General features: G+C 36.1%; 1 protein-coding gene and 1 long non-coding RNA gene across 6 annotated transcripts in view; one reads left to right on the top strand and one right to left on the bottom strand.

The window, feature by feature from the left end:
* The window catches only part of ZNF280D (zinc finger protein 280D), a 296,039-nt gene that overhangs the window by 102,021 nt on the left and 175,008 nt on the right, over positions 1 to 19,010 (top strand). The gene's annotated exons all lie outside the window — the stretch shown is intronic.
* Positions 1 to 19,010, bottom strand: part of LOC108407909 (uncharacterized) — a 120,333-nt gene that overhangs the window by 51,058 nt on the left and 50,265 nt on the right. For 2 of the 4 annotated variants that reach the window (XR_012120707.1, XR_012120709.1), the window contains exons 2-4: positions 5,380 to 5,436; positions 4,679 to 4,774; positions 1,882 to 1,972 (exon numbers count right to left, since the gene is read on the bottom strand). This is a non-coding gene — a long non-coding RNA (uncharacterized lncRNA). The remainder of the gene's footprint in view (positions 1 to 1,881; positions 1,973 to 4,678; positions 4,775 to 5,379; positions 5,437 to 19,010) is intronic. The other 2 variants (XR_012120708.1, XR_012120710.1) reach the window with 2 other exon arrangements.

The raw sequence follows: 19,010 nt of genomic DNA, 5'->3' as shown, positions 1-19,010 counted from the left end.
GACCCAACTATTCTACATACCTCACTTAAATGAAATACAGTATTTGTCCTTTTGTGACTGGCTTATTTTGTCCTTAGGGCTTGTCCTTAGGGCTTACCCATGTTGAGGCATATATTAGAATTACACTACTTTAAGGCTAAGTAATATTCCATTGTATGTATATATCACATTTTGTCTATCCACTCATCTTTGATGCTGGGGTTGCTTCCACCTTTTGGCTGTTATGAGCTGTGGCTCTATATACTGCTATAAACATGGGTCTACAGAGAATATTCTTTAAATATTCAGATGCCTTAGATTCTCTGATTTACTGAGTCACAATCTTAGAAGTGGGAGAAAAGGAATGGGGAGCAATTTGGAAAACATATTTTTAAATGTTTTCCAGGTGATATTTGATACAGTTTAGTCCCTGGATTGACAATTGGGATTTCCATATCCCACACAATAAGTATACTCATCTAGAAGTATTTACAAAAACCAGAATAATAAGGTGTGAATTCAGTATGCTGTTGAAAACCAAGGAGAATTTGAATTATGCAGAAATGGGAAGGGAAGGCATTTCAAATTGAAGAAAAATAAATTTAGAGATACAAGCATTGTGATTTTACTTTTGTCTGTGTTCCTAATTACGGAATCATATCTCGTTCATATTCTAAATTGACTTAGAGTATATTTTCATTCATCCATTATTGAAAACACCACCACCACCAAGGTATTGTTCCACTAAGTATATAATAAATTTTGTTATGTTTATGAAACACTTGAGAGCAAAATACTGTCAGCTTAACCTTCCAGACACATCTGTTGTTTCTCTGGTGTAAGGATGGAACACCAGGAAAGAAAAGTTGATGCAGAAATGTGACCGCATAAAACTGAAATTCATTGAAAATTGTCTTTTGACTATGATGAAAGACTGCAGTTTTTAGTATACAAAATCACTCCCAGCTTTTTTCAATAGCTGAGAGAAAGTCGGCCAGCTGAGATCTTATCCAACATTGAAATGGAATTGCAAACATTCATCAGTTTCTTGATGTACCTTTAAGCTAGAGGAGGAATTTTGCCAGAAATCCTATTTTTCCAAATCATACCCTCTACTTCTAAATCAATACATCGGTCGTATTCTGCCCCGTTTGGTGAACATTAAAAACAAATTTATCACTCACCCTTTGATTCTACAAAGATGTTAACTCAGCATTTAATTTTTTCTCTTGATAAAACAGTATGTGTTTCTGATATGTCTGTTTTTAAAATGTCTCATTTTTATAAATTGCTTGGATATAACCAGGAAAATTCCTCCCATCCTGACTTTAAAATAACTTTTACTAACCTATTTTCATTTTGTAAGTGAACCAGTGATATTTGCTGTGACTTTCTGCTTCTTTTCAAATGCAATTCAAGTTACTTGATAAAGTGTGAGATTAACTGAAACTTATCATGCTGAGAATGTCTTCCTCTTGTTGTTTCTTTAATTCACTCAACAACAAAATAATAAGAAAGTACTTACTGTGTGTCAGGAACTATAAATAATGAGCAGAAAGAGATAATTTCTTACATGTACCTTATAGTTAAGTTAGAGAGACAGACCTTTATGAAAGAATCTCACAAATAAATGTATACTTTCTATACTTAAAAGTAGCAAAATTGAATCCATATTGTGCTTTGAGAGTGAATAACAAAGATCTGGTCTGAGGACTCATGGAAGGCATTTGATCTGAGAACTGAAGGGTAAGAAGGTAAGAAGCATAATAATACTGGGTATATGGGAGGCCAAGAGGGTTTTATGAAGAGGGAATGGCATAAACAGCGTTTAAGGTTGGCCTCTGTGGCTTGAACCCAGGGAGCACATGCAAATGTGCCTCAAATTGTATTAAGGAGTTTTACCTTTATTCCATGTGCAATGGTACATTAGCTTGGGTGGATATTAGCTAAGAATCTTTCAGATGCAAGTGATGGAAAACTCAGTCCAACCTGCCTTAAGACAAAAAATATATATATTTGGCTTATGTAAAGGTGAAGTTCAGAGTTCAGAGCCCACCCAAGCACAGCTTTATCTGTGGGAGGATGGTGTCTTCATGCCCCAGCTCTGGTTCTCTGGGATCTCTTGACTCTTCTCATCCTTGTGCTAGCTCAATCTTCAGTCTAGTTCCCATATCATGGTCACAAAATCCAAAGTCCCTGTTTGATTTGCTTAAATCACATGCCCACCTGAACCAATCTCTTTGGCTAGGGGAATGTAGTTCATTAAGTGGTGTAGGTATTGGTTAAATGCCCTTCCCTAAAACAATCTATGCCTAGGGGAGAGTATGCTAGTTAGGGCTTCCGCAACTCTGGAGCTGGAGGTGGGGGTAATCCCAAACGACTTGGCCAAGGGGTGGTTTCCTAAAAGAAATTTAGAGTGTTACAACCTTAAGGAGGGTGGAAATTTTCTTTACAGAAATCATTAGATATCTAATATATTTTGGAAGAATTTAAACAAAATAAGAATAAAGTAACATAAACGTGCATTCTCACTCGTGTGTACATGCACATACAAACACACACACGGTGGCTTTCAAAGTGGAACATGGCTTGAAATGATTGGAGGGGAGCAAGAGTAAATGCAGGGTTAGTAGGTTAGAAATGCAAAAATTAGTAGGTTAGAATAGTAGTCCAGTGTGAGGACAGCTTGGACAGAGAAAGGCAGTGGAATTGGGAATAATCAGAGAGATTTAAGAGACATTGAAGAGATAAATAAATCTCTCTCTTTTTTTTTGAGAAACCAGTTGCATTTCTGATGGAGTTTTCGTAACAATGGTGGTGCCTGGCTCAGGGCTGGGCAGGGGGTGCCAAACCCTCCCCGTGCTGTCCGGGGCCAAGGGTGATTAAGTTAATATGGAGGAAGAAAAGGCAAAGAAGTTACACATAAATTGGATAAATGGTGGTGACATGCTAATAAGGGGTAGTAAAAAGTTACCACCTTTGGGAGATACAGTCTCAGTTTCAGATTTACTTTAGGTTCTTTTGAGACAGCCAAGTGAAAATGACCAGAAGACACTTAGATTGTTCTGATTTACTCTGATAACATTTATTAAAGGCTTTGGGACAAATCACCTTTCACACTTGGTTAATTTCCATAAACTTCTTCTTACTAGAAAAAAAAAAAACCTTCTACTCCATCTCTTACAAAGAAGTATTAGCATTCCTCCCATAATCTTCCTTTCATGCATTACATAATAATCTTCCCTTTTCTTTCTGAAATCCCCTTTCTCTGAATACACCCTAATTTCTATTAAGGAACACCCTGGCATACAGTGGCCTCTGCTGTAGTCTCCCAGACATTTATCACACAATGCAATGGGAGACACACAATTACGGCCTTCTATTGGTGTCTATCTTGCTCTAAGGAGTGAGGAGTGTTTTGGGGGGAGATTTAAACTTTAACATGTATTCCTGTCATAGTTTTAGAGTTACTTTTCCACTTTTGTGTATATTTATAATATTTGGTTGCAAGGGATAAAAACCCATCTCTATCTAAAAAGGTAAAAAAAATGTATTGGCTCTTTATAAAGAGAAATATGAGGTGAGGCTGGTTTGTAGGACTCTTAAGACTCAGAAAACATTGCTCGATCTTCCTCTCCCATCCCCTGCCTCCTTCTCTCTCTCTCTTGGCTGTGTTTCCCTATGTGTTTTGACCACTTCTACTGAAGATAGACTTTTCCTTCTTGAAGATTGATTGGAATGGGGGGTGAGGAGTAGGTATAAACAAATCCAAGCTTACATTACCACAGCTTGGAACACTCAGGAGATGAAAATAGCATTTCTCTCCATAGTCCATTTGTAAAATCCAAGGGTAAATTTTGATCTGCCTTAGGTCATGAGCAAACCCCCTGGAATATAGGGGATTCTGACTTACCAGTTGTGGGATATATACCTTCTTGATGGCAGGGATAGAATCTCATAATTTGAGGGGACAGGTGGTTGATTAAAGGAAATGTGTATATATATGGGGCAGGGGGCTTTGAGGAAGGTGGGACGGTTACCAGAAGAGGGAAGAAAGGAGTGCTGAGCATACAAAAAAGGTAGTTAGTTCTTATAGTTACAAGGTATGAAAATTTGTTCAAGCGTTTGCCCTATGGTCGGGGGAAGGGATTTTTTTTTTCTGCTTTTCATAGCTAAGACTTAGTAGTTCTGAACCTGAGTACATACATATATACCTTTTAAATACTCCTCTCATTTCTTCATCAGCTAAATATTAACTGAGTGCCTATGTTATGCAAGGCTTTTAGTTGCAATAAAGGAAGCAAAATATAATCAGTCAATACTTCCCTTATTGTAGTTCAGTGCCAAGGAAAGAAATTCTCAGTATAAACTCAGGTAAGAAGGGTGGGAGTGCAGTGTTCATTATTCATAGGCCGCATGTAAAGTTATAGCGTGGAAGAATATCGTGGAAATCCGAGAGGAGCTATGTCAAAGGGCACAGTCTAACCAAGATTAAAACTGGAGGGTAGTTCTGAAGCCAAAGGGTAGTGCTTCTGGTCAGGGATTTTAATCTTCTCTCTAGTGCCCACCATTTACGTGGTTCAAATAGTGTTTACATATTTCTTTCCCTCTGTCCAACTAAAGACAGTTAAAAAAATATATATGCACACACACGTGTGTGTGAGTATATGTGTGTGTATATATATATATATATACTTACAATTTAAATACCTGAGAAAGGACATCTGTTTGACTCCACCAATAACTATTGAGACATTTGAGTGGTTTCTTAGGTTGGGTTTCCATAGAAGCTAACCTGGAGGTAAAGATTTGAGAGCTGGTATTTAACTTGGGAAGTGGTTCCTGGAAGCACTTTTAGGGAACAGGGAATTAAGACAAGGAAGGGAAAGAAGCCAATAAAGGGTCCATTACTGAGCATGTTACTGCATTGGGCAACTGGATTTCAGTTCTACAGGGGAACTCTGGGAGACAGTGTAGAATTTTCTTCAGAGTTATCCCAGTTTAGAAGTGAAGAAGTTGGGTATTTGTCCTCCATTTCCCATCTTTCATTACATGAGGGCTGATTCCAGGGGTGTTAACTTCCATGTACATCCTGTCTGCCCCATATCCCTTAGAAGGTGGCAGGTGCTTATAGCAGGATGCTGTCAGCATGAAGTGGATCAGAGAGTGTGGGGAGTATATAATCAGGGAACCTACAGCATCTGTTATAAGCAGAACCTTATTCTAGTCAAATCATAGGGTGACGGCCTTCGGGTCAATGTCTAACTAACTTTGGCTACCAGAAGAATTGTAGGTATTAAACAGTTTAATAGGCTGCTTTTTCAAAAGGGCTGCGGGTGTGGCTGGAACTGTTGAATAGCATGTCTAGTATATGGAAATAAGAAATAGAAAGATACTTACAGTAGCAGATCATTTATCTGGAAGTCTAAATACCATAGCATCCAAATAACAGAAGTGCTAAAAAAAAGAATAATATAGTTTAACCAATGATAACAGTAATGTAACAACTATGTCCTGGTAATGTATGTGTTGTGATAATTCTTAGTTATTTGCAGGTTTAGGCACACAAAAAATGTTTTTGAGGCTTTACATTGAAGTTATGCAAATATGTGTTAATAGGCCCTAATCCATATAATTGAAAGAAATCAAGAAAATGTGCTCATTATTTCCTTCCTTCAAGATTTAATCCAAAAGTCTGTGTGGGCAGCTGGGGGCAGTGGTTGTGCTGGGCTGGCATACAGTGTTGGAACCTGAGCAGCATGAGGAAGGTATCCATGTGGGGATGTGGCAATGGCAGCCTGGAATAGGTGTCAGAGCGTGAGTGGAATGAGGGGAGTGTTCACACGGAGAGGTGGCAGCAACAATGGGAAATTGTTACATACAGGGATATTCAACAAATATGTAAATATGCCAAGGATAATGGTTGTTGGGACTCTCATTGTTGGAGAAGGTAAGTGCAAATGAGAAAACTAGAATGAACTCTGTTTTTTTGGATTAGCAATATTGATGAACTGATGAATTCAATAGGTAGATAAACAGAAAGATAGCTGGATAGATGGAGTTGTAAATGTATGTATACATACATATGTATATACATGCTGTAGTTATGTCCACTGGGAGAGTATAGAAATAGCAATATCCCAATAGCAGTGAGCACATTTAGCAACCAGACCTTGGCATCTAAATTCCATTCTTCATTAAAAGGAATAAGGCAGAGTTAAAGTACACAACTGATAAGGTTGTTAAAAGAACAGAAAAGCCAGTTTCCAGAGGCTCACACTGGCCAAATCTGGTTGTCACAATAAGTAACAATAACATGGATTATAAAATTGAATAAAATAGGAATTCATGAATCCACACTGATATAAATAACTGTAGAAAGGAGAGAGGTTTTCCTTATAACTAATAAATGTAGGAGTGATAGAATTTTAGAATTTTAGAAAATCACTATTTGACAACCATCATAATAATAATTCAGCAAAAAAAAATCAATGAATGTTAAAATTAACTAAAATTTATGAAGAGTGGAATAAAGAACCTTTCAATAAAATGCTTACTCCTTAGAAAGTGGAAAATACAATTTTATAGAAGAGAAGCTTGGCAGACACCATCTTAATCTAATGTAACTAAAGACCCTTTGAGGAGAGTTTCCTAAAACAAAAGGAGTTACTCCAAAAGCAATAATCTCTTCACCTCCAAGGATCAAAATTCCAGCCCTCTCTGTTCACTACTTACACATTCTCCTTCACTATCTCCTCCTCATGTGACCTTCTTGACCAAGTGCCCTATTAAAACTAAAAATGAGATCATTGCATTCTGTCACTTTAAAAGACCTCTTTTCCATAGCTGCTATTTTTCACAAAAGTTTCAAAATATGTTGAGTGGAAATTCTGATTAATTCTTACTTCACTTAGGTTGTGGCTATGTGATTTACAGTGAGAATTGTGATCACAATGCACAAAGTTTTGATAAGTTTTTCAAAGTAAGAAATTTGCTGGTAAAAGCCTTATAGGAATGGATAGCACTCCGGTTTGACAGAATTGGCATCCTGAAGTGAATTTAAAATGGCCACAAATTACAGCTCTTCCCAATAAGTACAGTCTTATTTTCCCTACCTTGAATCTGGGCCAGCCTTGTGACTTTGACCAATAGAATATGGTGAAGTGACATTGTGTGACTTCCTAATTGAGGCCTCAAAGAAGTCTTGAAGATTCTGCTTTCACCCCTCTGAAATCTAGATGCTACATGAGTAACCCCCAAGCTAGCCTACTCCAGAGGCCATGTGAAGGCAAATCAAGGCACCCAGCCAACAGCCTCAGTCAACTGCCAAATGTGTGAATGAGACCATTCAGGACCTTTCTGTCCCCCAGCCAACTTGCCAACTGACTGTAAACATCTGTATCCACCCATCCAACCATGGAGGAACAGAGACAAGTCTTCCCTATTGAGAGCCCTGCCCAAAATATCAGCCCATGGGACTGTGAGCTTTAATGAACCAGGAGTCAACAAACTATGGCCTGTGAGCCAAATCTGACCTCTTCCCTGTAAATAAAGTTTTATTGGAATATAGCCACACCCCTTTGTTTACATGTTGTCTGTTTTTGAGGTGAAACAGCAGATTTGAGTATTTCTGACAGAGATTATATGGCCTACAAAGTTTAAAACTATCTAGTATTTGGGTTTTCCCAGAAGTTTGCCAAGCTTTATTTGAAGCCATTAGATTTTGGAGAGGTTTGTTATACAGCAGTAGATAACTTAAACACTCCTTTTATGTGAGAAGAGAAGTTAAGTCTTTGAACTATAATTAATTTCTGCAATTTCAGGTACACATATTTGATACCTCTGAAGGCATTTAACTTTATCTAGACTGAACATCTATTTTAATCTGAATAAAAATGTCATTTTTCTAAATAGAATATATTAATAATGCTGGGTAAAATATTCACTTTTTTGATCCAAGGCACTTTTTGAATTTAATAACCAGATAAAACATAATATGGCTCCTTTCCACCCTCAGAAATGCTTCATTTAAAAATTATTCATGCTAAAGTGATTTTTACATCATGTCAGAAATGAGCCTCAGTGGTATCTTTTAAGGTGTAATAATTCACTGCAGAAAGCAACCTGTAAGTATTACTATTACATTTTCACAACTTTTGCCTGACAGGTGGCCCTTATCTTTTTTTTTTTTTAAAGAAAAGTAAAATATTAGCCTGTCTTTAACCTTCAAAGAGATGAGCCATATTTTCTGACTTATACAAGGTATTTTTAAAAACTAATTTTAGGGATTGGCAGATCTACTATGTAATCCTGGCTTGTTAAAAAGTATATGAATAGATTTCCACATAAGCTTGGGAAATATGAATAAATATAATGTGTAAAACACTTTCAAACTCAAGATATTTATCTATGTACTGCAGAGGTTTACTATCTATTCTTCCCTGCCTGGATACATGGACAAACAGTTAATACCGATGAAATGTTACTATTTTCACAACAAACTACAAAATAAAATATAAACAAAGGAAATGGAAAATACATTTTTCCATGTAGCTGTGCAGAGATATAAAAGGTATAGCAGAGCTTGACTGTACCTGGCCAATTCTCCTAAGTCAATTTTGAAGCATGTATAACAATGATAGAAAATGCTGGTTATAGAAACACTATGAAAGTGGGAGCCTAACTTGCCATTAATATGAGTTCTTATGATTTTGAAGGCCTGACTCTAGGCTAGCAATCAGACCTAAAGTATTTTTTCTCCAAGATATTTCAGGTGGTCCATTCAAATTTTAAGAAAAACTTCCACAATTCCCAATTTCATCTCTACTTTTCCTACATGCCCATTATTTATAACACATATCCAATATTTTACAATTATATTTAATAACATACTATACTTTTATTGTCCTTGAACCAGAATTATAGGATTTTAGGACTGGAAGATACCTACAGATTATCTGGTCCACTTGCTTCATTTTGTAGAAAAGGAAATTGTTTCTCTTCAGTTGTTTGTGCACATATCTTATCTCCAAAGGGCCAACTTTATAATACCATTTTGCACATATCTAATAAACTACCAGATTCTAAATACTTTAGAGTGGAATAGAAATAATGTGCACTAATACTAACCAGTTTAATTTAATACTTTTAACAATAATTTCATGCAGAAGTTGAGACTGTTCTGGTTGTTTATAGATTACAAGATCTTGAGTAAGAGTCCTGAAAGACCAGCAATAAAATTCAAAGGATCTAAAAATGAGAATAAAGATTGAATTTATCAGTACTTTTGTGTTATGGTCTAATTTGTGTACCTTCTTTGAAGTCCTAAATCCCAGTACCTCGGAATATGACTGTATTTGGAGACAGAGTCTTTAACAAGCTAATTAAGTTAAAATTAGGTCACTATGATGGGCCTTAATAAAAAATGGTGTCCTTATAAAAAAGAGATCCAACACACACAGACACACAATAGTTCTAGCCTTCAGAATTGTGAGAAAATAAATCTTTGTTGTTTAACCCACCCAGTCTGTGGTACTTAGTTATGACAGCCCTAGCAAACTAATAAACCTTGTAAAATTTGGTACCCAGGGCTAGCGATAATAATATAGATGTCTGACAAATGACATGATTGTCATCTTTATTATGCTGAAATCATAAATACTGTTGATGTGACACAGGATTTTGTAACCAGTACACAGTTCAGATATTCTGTGGCAACTTCTCAACCCAAAGTTTCATCCAAAGACACACATTTCAAACTCCCAAAAACAACTGGAAAAAAATGTTTAAATTTCACTTAAATCTCTTAGAACACACACAAAATGACATGATATTCATAACACATGACAACACTTCCTTTAAAACCTTTTCCTCATCTTAAAAGCCTCCCTTGCCACAACGCAGCAACTAATCCAATTTCTTTTTTTTTCTCCTCTCATCTTCAGCATCTGCCTTTTTTTTTCCTGCAGCTCTTCAACTTACCCAGTAAATCAATCAAACCTTTTTCCTCTTATGCAATGCACAAATTTCTTTAAAAAGCCAAGGAACTGACCTTGCCAAGAAAGAACTTTCCTTGGCTGATGGAGAGAGGGGAGAGGTTGTTAACAGACATGTTTTTTTTTTTCCTGTCAAAAATGCATTAAATGTGTTGACAGCTATTACACATTGTTGCTGATATTGTTTTCTGTAAACTAAAGGGTTTCATTGTTTAAGCGTTAAATCAAATCATCACTATCCTGTATTCAGTTGTTTTGTTTTTCCTGTTAAGTTTTATGTTTTGACCCAGTGTTCCAAAATTCCAGGATCTTTTAAAATCTTTTTGTCTTTCATCTAACACATTAGACATTTTTCTAGTTTTATGAATTTGATAGCCTGGGACCACCAGCTGAGAATGAGTCAGCAGTATAGTGTGACTGTTTTTATAAAGCTAACTGTGATAGTGAAATATATTAATAGTTCTGTGACATCCAAGAGCTAGGAAAATATCCCTCTGCTAAACTTAGAATTGGTCACACCCTTAAAGTATTGTGCCAAGTTTGGGCACTGGCACTTGAATGCACATGTGAAATGGCAGGGAGGATTTGAGAGCAGAGTAACAAAATGAACCAAAAGATGAGATGGAATGTGGTTAAAGTAGTTAGGTTATTGAAATCAGAGAAGAAAATCTTTTACATGTTTATTAAGAGGCACTATAAAGAAGATACTCATTTATTGTTCTTCAGTTTCTCAGGGAGTCTAGGACAAACAAGAGGATATGGTCTTCAGAAATGGGAAACAACATAAAAGTCTAATAATAGAGGACTGTTTGATAAAACATAGTTAACTTCTTTTTGTCATCTTGGAGTAAGGAAGGCTTTTCTAAGAATCTCATAAATCCCAAGTCATAAAGTAAAAAATACATACATAAATTAAAACTTTACATTAGGAAAAATCAAATAAGAAAGTAAAAAAAAGGCAAATAGGGTAAATAATGGACAAATGTCTAATTTCTTTAATGTACAGAAACAATTGAACAATAGAAAGATTAATCACTGGAAAATGTGCAATGGATTGAAAGAAAAGATTTATATTAACATAAGTACAAATGACTAATAAAAATAGTAAAGTTGTGCAACCTAACAATTAAAGAAATGTATTTTATAAGTAGAACTAGGTATGTTTTTAAAAACCTATGAAATAACAAAGCTGAAAAAGTTTGACAATACCCCAGAATTTTCAAGAATGTAATTAAGCAGGCACTCCTTTTTAAATTTTATTTATATGTGTGTGTGTATATTTTTATTAAAGTACCATTGATATACAATCTTATGATAGTTTCATGTAAACAACACTGTGGTTTCAACATTTACCCATATTGTCAAGTCCTCACACCCTCTATTGCTGTCACTATCAGTGTCACTATCAGTGTTTCTTGTCTTCTCCATGCTGTACTGCCTTCCCTGTGACCTACCTATACTGTGATTGCAAATAATAGTGCCCTCTAATCCCCTTCTCCCTCCCCATCCACCCTCCCCTTTGGTAACAACTAGTCCTTTCTTGGGGTCTGTGACTCTGCTGCTATTTTGTTCCTTCAGTTTTGTTTTGTTTTTATACTCCACAAATAAGTTAGATCATTGGTATTTGTCTTTCTACACCTGGCTTATTTCACTGAGCTTAATACCCTCTAGATCCATCCATGTTGCAAATGGTAGGATTTATTTTCTTTTTATGGCTGAATAATATTCCACTGGGTGTATGTACCACTTCTTCTTTATCCATCCATCTACTGATAGACACTTAGGTTGCTTCCATTTCTTGGCTATTGTAAATAGTGCATTGATAAACATAGGGGTGCATCTGTCTTTTTGAATCAGGAATCTTGTTTTATTCATGTAAATCCCTAGGAATGGAATTACTGGGTCAAATGGTATTTCTATTTTTAGTTTTTGAGGAACCTCCATATTGCTTTCCATAATGGTTGAACCAATTTACATTCCCACCAACAGTGTAGGAGGGTTCCCTTTCTCCGCATCCAGCATTTGTTTCTTGTCCTTTGGGTGTTGGCCATCCTAACTGGTGTAAGGTGATATCTTATTGTGGTTTTAATTTGCATTTTCCTGATGATTAGCGATGTGGAGCATCTTTTTGTGTGTAAGCAGGCACTCTTACACACCACTGGTGGTAATATGAATTGGTAAAAACTTCTTGGAGAACAATATAGTAATACTGATAAAAATTAAAATTATGCATGCTTTTTGACCCAACCATTCCATTTCCAGAAATTTGCTCTATAGACATGCTTGTACAAGTACAGAAATATGTACAATCATGATGTTGTTTTATGAAAAGAAATGCCAAGTGCACATCAATTAGAAGCTATTTATATAAATTATGGCTCATATATAATGTGAAATTGTAGGCATCTTTTATATTTCTATTCTTATGAACACAGATATGGGAAGATGTCTTAGATACATTGTTAGATGAAAAACAAATTTTAGAAAATGTTATGGATAGTGAAATCTCATTTGTGGAAAAAAAAATACATATATAGCTACATAGTAGACTGGCAGTGAGGCCTATATCCCCTAAATAAGAGAATGAAGGATTCTCCTTTAGCAAATTGATCAGTCTAAGAGATCTTGCCCTCAGATTTGGGTGTCCTATTCCTTCTACAGCAGAGAACTCATCAGTTGGAAAGCTTCATGTAGCTCACCACATAGAGTTTCTAAATAAATCAGTTTTTTAGTGAATCCTTAAGTGTGTACAAACAAGATTACCAGACATTTGAGGTATGCTTCCAACAGAGAGACCAAAACAAACAAACAGACATACAGGAACTAGAAAAAAGAGGAAACAATGCCTAGAGAAGAAAAAAATATTTTAAAGAATCATGAATAGCTTCAGCTTACATGACACACATGAGTTTTCTTTTTATAAAGGAAAAGAAAAAAAGAGAAACTTTATGGTCATGGAAAAATTCAATAGAAGAACTGGAAGATAAAGTAGAGGAAATCTCTAAGTAATACAAAAAGACAAGGGATGGAAAAGAGGGAAAAAAAGGACAAGGAGATAAGATTATCAATACAAAAGAGTCAATATGTGAACAATAGAAGTTCCAGAAAGAGAAACCAAAGCAAAAGTGAAATGGAGACAGAAATGATCACAGAAAGACAAAATTTCCCCAGAACCAAAGGATATATTTTCAAACTGAAAGAACATAAGTTACCAGGCCACTGAATGATAAAGGACCCCTGCCAAGGCATATAACTGTGGGATTTCAAGTCCCCAGGAATAAAGAGAGAATCTTAAAGAGAAACAAAACAAAACAGAAAAAACACACAAGCTAACCAGATAACATACAAAGTTTTAAGAATCAGAATGATATACCAACAGCAATTCTTGAAGCTAAAAAACAGTGGAGCAAGGCCTTCAAAGTTCAAAGGGAAAATTATTTGCAGTGTAGAAATCTATACCAGCCACGCTACCAATCAAATTACAGTAATTTACAATAAAGATATTTTCAGTCATTCATGAGTACAAAAAAAAGTCTGTCTTCCATAGTGTTCTTCAGGAAGTTAGTCATCAAGTATGAACTTGATCAATGAGGAAGTAAAGCAAGAAAAAAAAGTATTGGGGTTCAGGAAACAAGAGATCCAAAATAGAAAAGAGGTGAAAAGACTTTTCAAGAGGCAAACAATCTAAAGCTTCTTGTTCAAATTAGAGCAGGATTATGGAGAACTCCAAAAGGGATGTTCTAAAAAAAAAAGGAACTGATTTATTTGGCTGTACTGATTTAGGTCTTACAGTTCTATGGAAATGTTAGGATCAGTTCTATAAAATACAGAGCAAACGGGGAAAAAACACATGCAATTACTGACTCTTGGAAAAATAAAAGTTGGACTAGAAAAGAAATATAGTATAATGCACTAAATGACTAAGTGTGAACAATGCTAATACTTATTTTCTGTACCTTGTGTTTTAAAAAAAAACTTGTGGTAAAATACACATAACAAAATTTGCTATTTTTAAGTGTACATTTCAGTGGCATTAATATTCACATTGTTGGTTTCATTTTAATGTAAACACTAAATGATAAAGTGAAAATTGTTGTATAACTCCCAAAACAGGGGAAATATATGTGCATTGAGCAAAGAGTTCATGAGTTTTAAGTCCTTGTCTTCTGTTGTAGGACACATTTTCAATGTCTAAACCTTAAAACTCAGAAATAATCCTAAAAGTATATTATCTAAAAGTACATAGATCTATTCCAGGAGAAACAATGAAGACAATTGCAAGTGTCTGACCCTAGGGGATGAAAATTGAGGATGAGGAGAGTGGAATGGGGGCTGTTGAAGCTTTTCATTATGTCTTGTATACTATTTTATTTGAAAACTATATATTACATACATATAAAAAACATATATATATGATTTAAATAAGATTAAAATTAAATTGTAAAAAGCGACTGGAAAAGAAAGCTACTGTGGTGCATTTTTAACTAAAAACAGGTTACAAAGTGGTATGTACACAAGTATATCATAAAAAAATGTACACAGTCTGTATGTATAACAGAAAGACTGAAAGGAAAGAATATACACCAAAGTATTAATAGTATTTTTGGATGGTGGCATTATGGATGAGTACCATTTCTTTTTTGGGTGGTCTGTATTTTTCAAGTTTTTAAAAAACAATAAATAGGCATTACTTTTTTAAAATTAAAGTATCATTGATATACAATCTCATGATGGTTTCACATGGACAACACAGTGGTTTCAACATTCACCCATATTATCAAGTGCTCACCCCTTCCATTGCGGTCACTGTCTATCAATGTAGTAAGATGTTATAGTCATTAATTGTCTTCTCTGTGCTGTACTGAATAGGCATTACTTTTGTGATGAGAAAAAAAAATCAAAACATTTTTTATATCAACAATATGACATATAGGTTTAACCTGGTAGTAGGAGGCATTTAGTCAAATATTAGAAAGCACTTAACTCTACAGGCAACTAAACACTTTCCTGGCCTTTCATATGAAAGAGGGTATAAGAGTGCCCAGAAGAGGAAGGAGCCATGAGGGAGAAGGAGAGCATGCTAAAAGAGCAACTTTGAATGCTCCCAGGATGCAAAGGAGAAGAGTCCCAAAAATGTGATGGAATGATGGGAACTTGAAAAATATAAAAACAAAATTTTAAAAATATATATTACATTACGAAATTAAAAAAAATTAAGTCTGAGAAACCTTGGAGCCTAGAAATGACTTTGCTTGGCTTTCAGTCAGGAGTGTGGAAACTTGCTGAAAACTCATTAAGAAGAAATGGAGTTACTGGGCCACACACTGTTGTAAATTCAAGGCAAAAAGAAGAATACAGGGACAAAAGCAAAAAACAAACATTTTCGGTGGTGGTGACCTTTATCATTTACAAGGCATGGGTTTTATGCAACCTATGCAAAACAATCAGTATTCCTGCTGGAACCCTGACCCTTATATTTCTAGGGTTTGGGAGGTTTCTGATCAACTGATGGCCCAAATGTGACAGGAATAAAGAACTTTCCTTTCCTACTCTTGTGGCTATAACCAGGCAAATGTTCCTGATCATCCATCTGAAACTTTGAATATATTTTCCCATGAAAAAATTGCATAAGTAATGTTTTAGATCTTCCCTTGGCTCAGTTCTAGTTGCATCTCCAACCTCTTATGACTCTCTGAAATCCCATCATCCAGTTATATTGATTATTTTCAATCCTCTGGTGAAGATGCTATGCAGATTATTGAAATGACAACAGAGGATTTAGAATCTTGACCTCAATTTTGATAGAAGTTCTACTGTGGGTAAAATGCTACCAAATAGCATTGCATGCTGCAGAAAAATCGTTTCTGAGAGGAAGAGTCAATCAATGGGGTAAAATTTCATTATTGTCTTATTTTAAGAACTTGCCACAGCCACCCAACCTTCAGCAACCAACCCTGATCAGCCAGTAGCCATCATCATGGAGGCAAGACCCTTCACCAGCAAAAGGATTATGACTCACTGAAAGCTGAGATGATGGTTAGCATTTTAGAGCAATAAAGTATTTTAAAATTAAGGTATATATGTTGCTTTTTTGACATATACTATTCCACACTTGAGGTACTACAGTTTAAATGTAACTTTTATATGTACTGGGAAACCAAAAAAGTAATTTGATTTGGATTATTGTAATAGTTGCTGTATTGTGGTGGTCTGAAACTGAACCCACATTATCTTCAAGGTCTGCCTTTATAGCCTAAGTGTAGAAATGCCTATAGCACTGCTCTTGGGGCTCAGAAATTCTCCAGACTATTCTCATCTTCTCTCAGGTTTGAGTCTTCTTGTTCAGGTTTGAAGTATCCCAACATCTGTCTTCTTGTCATACACTTGGATTTTGTATTGGCTGACTAGTGTCTTCAGAATGATATATCATCAGATGGACTTCCTGGCATTCTACTTAATTTTTGCCTATGATTCTATCTATTGAATAGCCCTGGGCTCCTGAATATGAGCTCTAGTTTTCCCTTACACTGACATTCAACCCTGATGTGATCATCCCCTGCCCACTCTGTTCTTTATACCCTCTGTCCAACCTCTGCTACTTTCTTAGAGGCAGCAAGATGTAGAAATAAAATGAATACAAGGCTTGGAATCAAGACATGTTTAACTCTTAGCTCTACTCCCTCCTAATCATGGAAATTCTGGAAATTCAGTTAAGCTCTTTGAATTTTAGTTTTCTAGCCTTTTATGCATATGATGCCAATGCCTGCCAATCCATGTAAAGTTGTGAGGATTAAATGAGATGATGTATGTTAAGGATAATGTATGTTAATGCCTTTCTGACTTTGAAGAGCTAGATGGACAATGGGGGAAGCACAGAAAGTTGCTGATGCTGGTTGACCTCTCCCTTTGTGCATTGTATCCCATACCCCTTTGTCCACTCAAGCACTTTGTTCCTAGAATTATCCTCTGTGTCTCCTACATCATTAATTTCTCCTTTCATATTGTATACTTCTGATCAACATACAAACAAGCTATGATAGTTCATATCTACCCAACATCACAACAAAAAACCTAGAACCCCCCCTCCCAGGTGTAAGTTTTCTACTTCTCTTTATAATGTTTTCTCCTCCTGCTCTTTATTTAACATACTCTGTGTTAGTTTGAGTACTCCAAGCAGTGGATACCCACATGGGATTAGATGGGTAAGAGATGTACTGAGGGAAATGTCTGCGAAGAATAAAGGGAGGGAGCAGAAGTAGTTGGGAAGAGCCATCAGACCATTCTGCAGGTCTCCTGCCTGAGAAAGGAGAAGGGGAAGGAAGGAATAGGGAAGAAGATTCTTGGACTGCAGCACAAATCTAAGGAGGTTTTTGTGAGGCCAGTAGAGTCTTTAAACCAGAGTTGCCTGGTTTAGAGGAGCCCTGCTTTAATATCTCACCAGGTTCAGTCAGTGGCTGGGTGCAGCCTGGAGAAAGTTTGATCTCAGTACATATTCAGCAGTGAATCTGCAGGGGGACTGTAGCTGGTGCTGTCATTCAGCTGTGCTCCTTGTAGCAGATCTAAGTGACACATTTCCATAGCTGCCACACACTGCAACCAGGATTTGACATCTACTCCTCTCTTTAAAATGCTTTTGTTGAGATCACAACTTCCATCTTGCCAAATCTATTGTCATATTCAGTCTTTATATTGTTTAACACTACAGCAGCATATGACCCAGCTGATTAAACTTTATTCTTCCTAAAATACTTTCTTCACTTTACTTCCAGAGAGCCACAAGTACCTAGTTTTCTCCTGTTTTCACTGATAGACTAGTAATATTTGCTGATTCAATCCTTGTTGAAATGCCAGAGGACTCAGTTCTCAGCCTCTTCTTTAGCTACACTCCTTTGGCTATCTCTTTCAGCTCTGTGGTTTTAAATGCTATCTATACGGTGGTGTATCTCAAATTTATATCCCCAATCAAAACCTCTCCCTCAGCTCCAGAATTGAAGATTCACCTATATACTAGACAACTATCTGAAATCCTCCTGATTGTCTAACAGGTATATCAAACTTAAAATATGCAAAACACAATGTTTTGTTTTGCTGTAATTATCTGTAGTGGGCATTTTTTGAGGATAATTATCTGTAGTGGGCAAGAGCAGAACAGTGGAGACCAGAGAGAAGGCTATTGCAGTAGTTCAGGTGAGATACATGTGAGAGATAATCCTAGCTTGAATGAGTGGTACAGGGACTTCTCAGATGTAATTTGGCTACAGACCTCAAGGTGGGAACCAATCCTGGATTATCAAGGTTGGCCCAGTCTAATCACAAGTCCTTAAAATTGGAGAACCTTTCCCAGCTCTGGTCAGAAAGAGACATGATGATGTAAAAATGGTCTGAGAAATGTGATATTACTGGTTTTGAAGATGGGGGAAAGGGGCCATTACCCAAGGAATGGAGGTGCAAAAATCCTCTAGAAGCTGGAAAAAGGCAAAGAAGCAGATTCTTCACCAGGACCTCGAGAGACACAGCTCTGCCAGCATCTTGATTTTATCCCATTGAGACTAATGCCAGACTTCTGACCTACAGAACAGTAAAATAGTAAATTTTTGTTGTTTTAATCCACTAAATTGTGGTTATTTGTTATAGTAGCAACAGGAAGCTAATACAGCACATTGGTCCTTGTAGGAAAAGCAGGTAAGGACATAAATGAGGTTAAGTATTATGATTATTTTTGAATATAGATTAACATAGTTGCTTCATTCCCCTCGGCTTGTTCCCTGAGGAGAGGGCTCAATTTCCCCTTGGGGCACTCTATGTATTAATTTAAAAAATTTAAAAGTTTATTTGCACAAAAATCAGTTGGAACCAGACAGGAGCGAACCAGAGTGATGAGGAGTGTTCCACTGTCAGGAGCTCAAGGAGAGACGGTCAGTTCTGTGGTTTAAATAGAGAAAAGTCAGAAGCTAAGTAAGGAAATTATTGATTAGCTATAGAGTAACCTAGTTGATTACTTGTGATTAGTTGTCTTTAGTGTTTTGATTTGTAACC

The sequence above is a fragment of the Manis javanica genome, chromosome 8 (genome assembly GCF_040802235.1).
Source record: "Manis javanica isolate MJ-LG chromosome 8, MJ_LKY, whole genome shotgun sequence".
In the NCBI taxonomy this organism is placed as follows: domain Eukaryota; kingdom Metazoa; phylum Chordata; class Mammalia; order Pholidota; family Manidae; genus Manis; species Manis javanica.
Note: the sequence above shows the minus strand (reverse complement) of the source record. Positions and strands in the feature narration are given on the sequence as shown.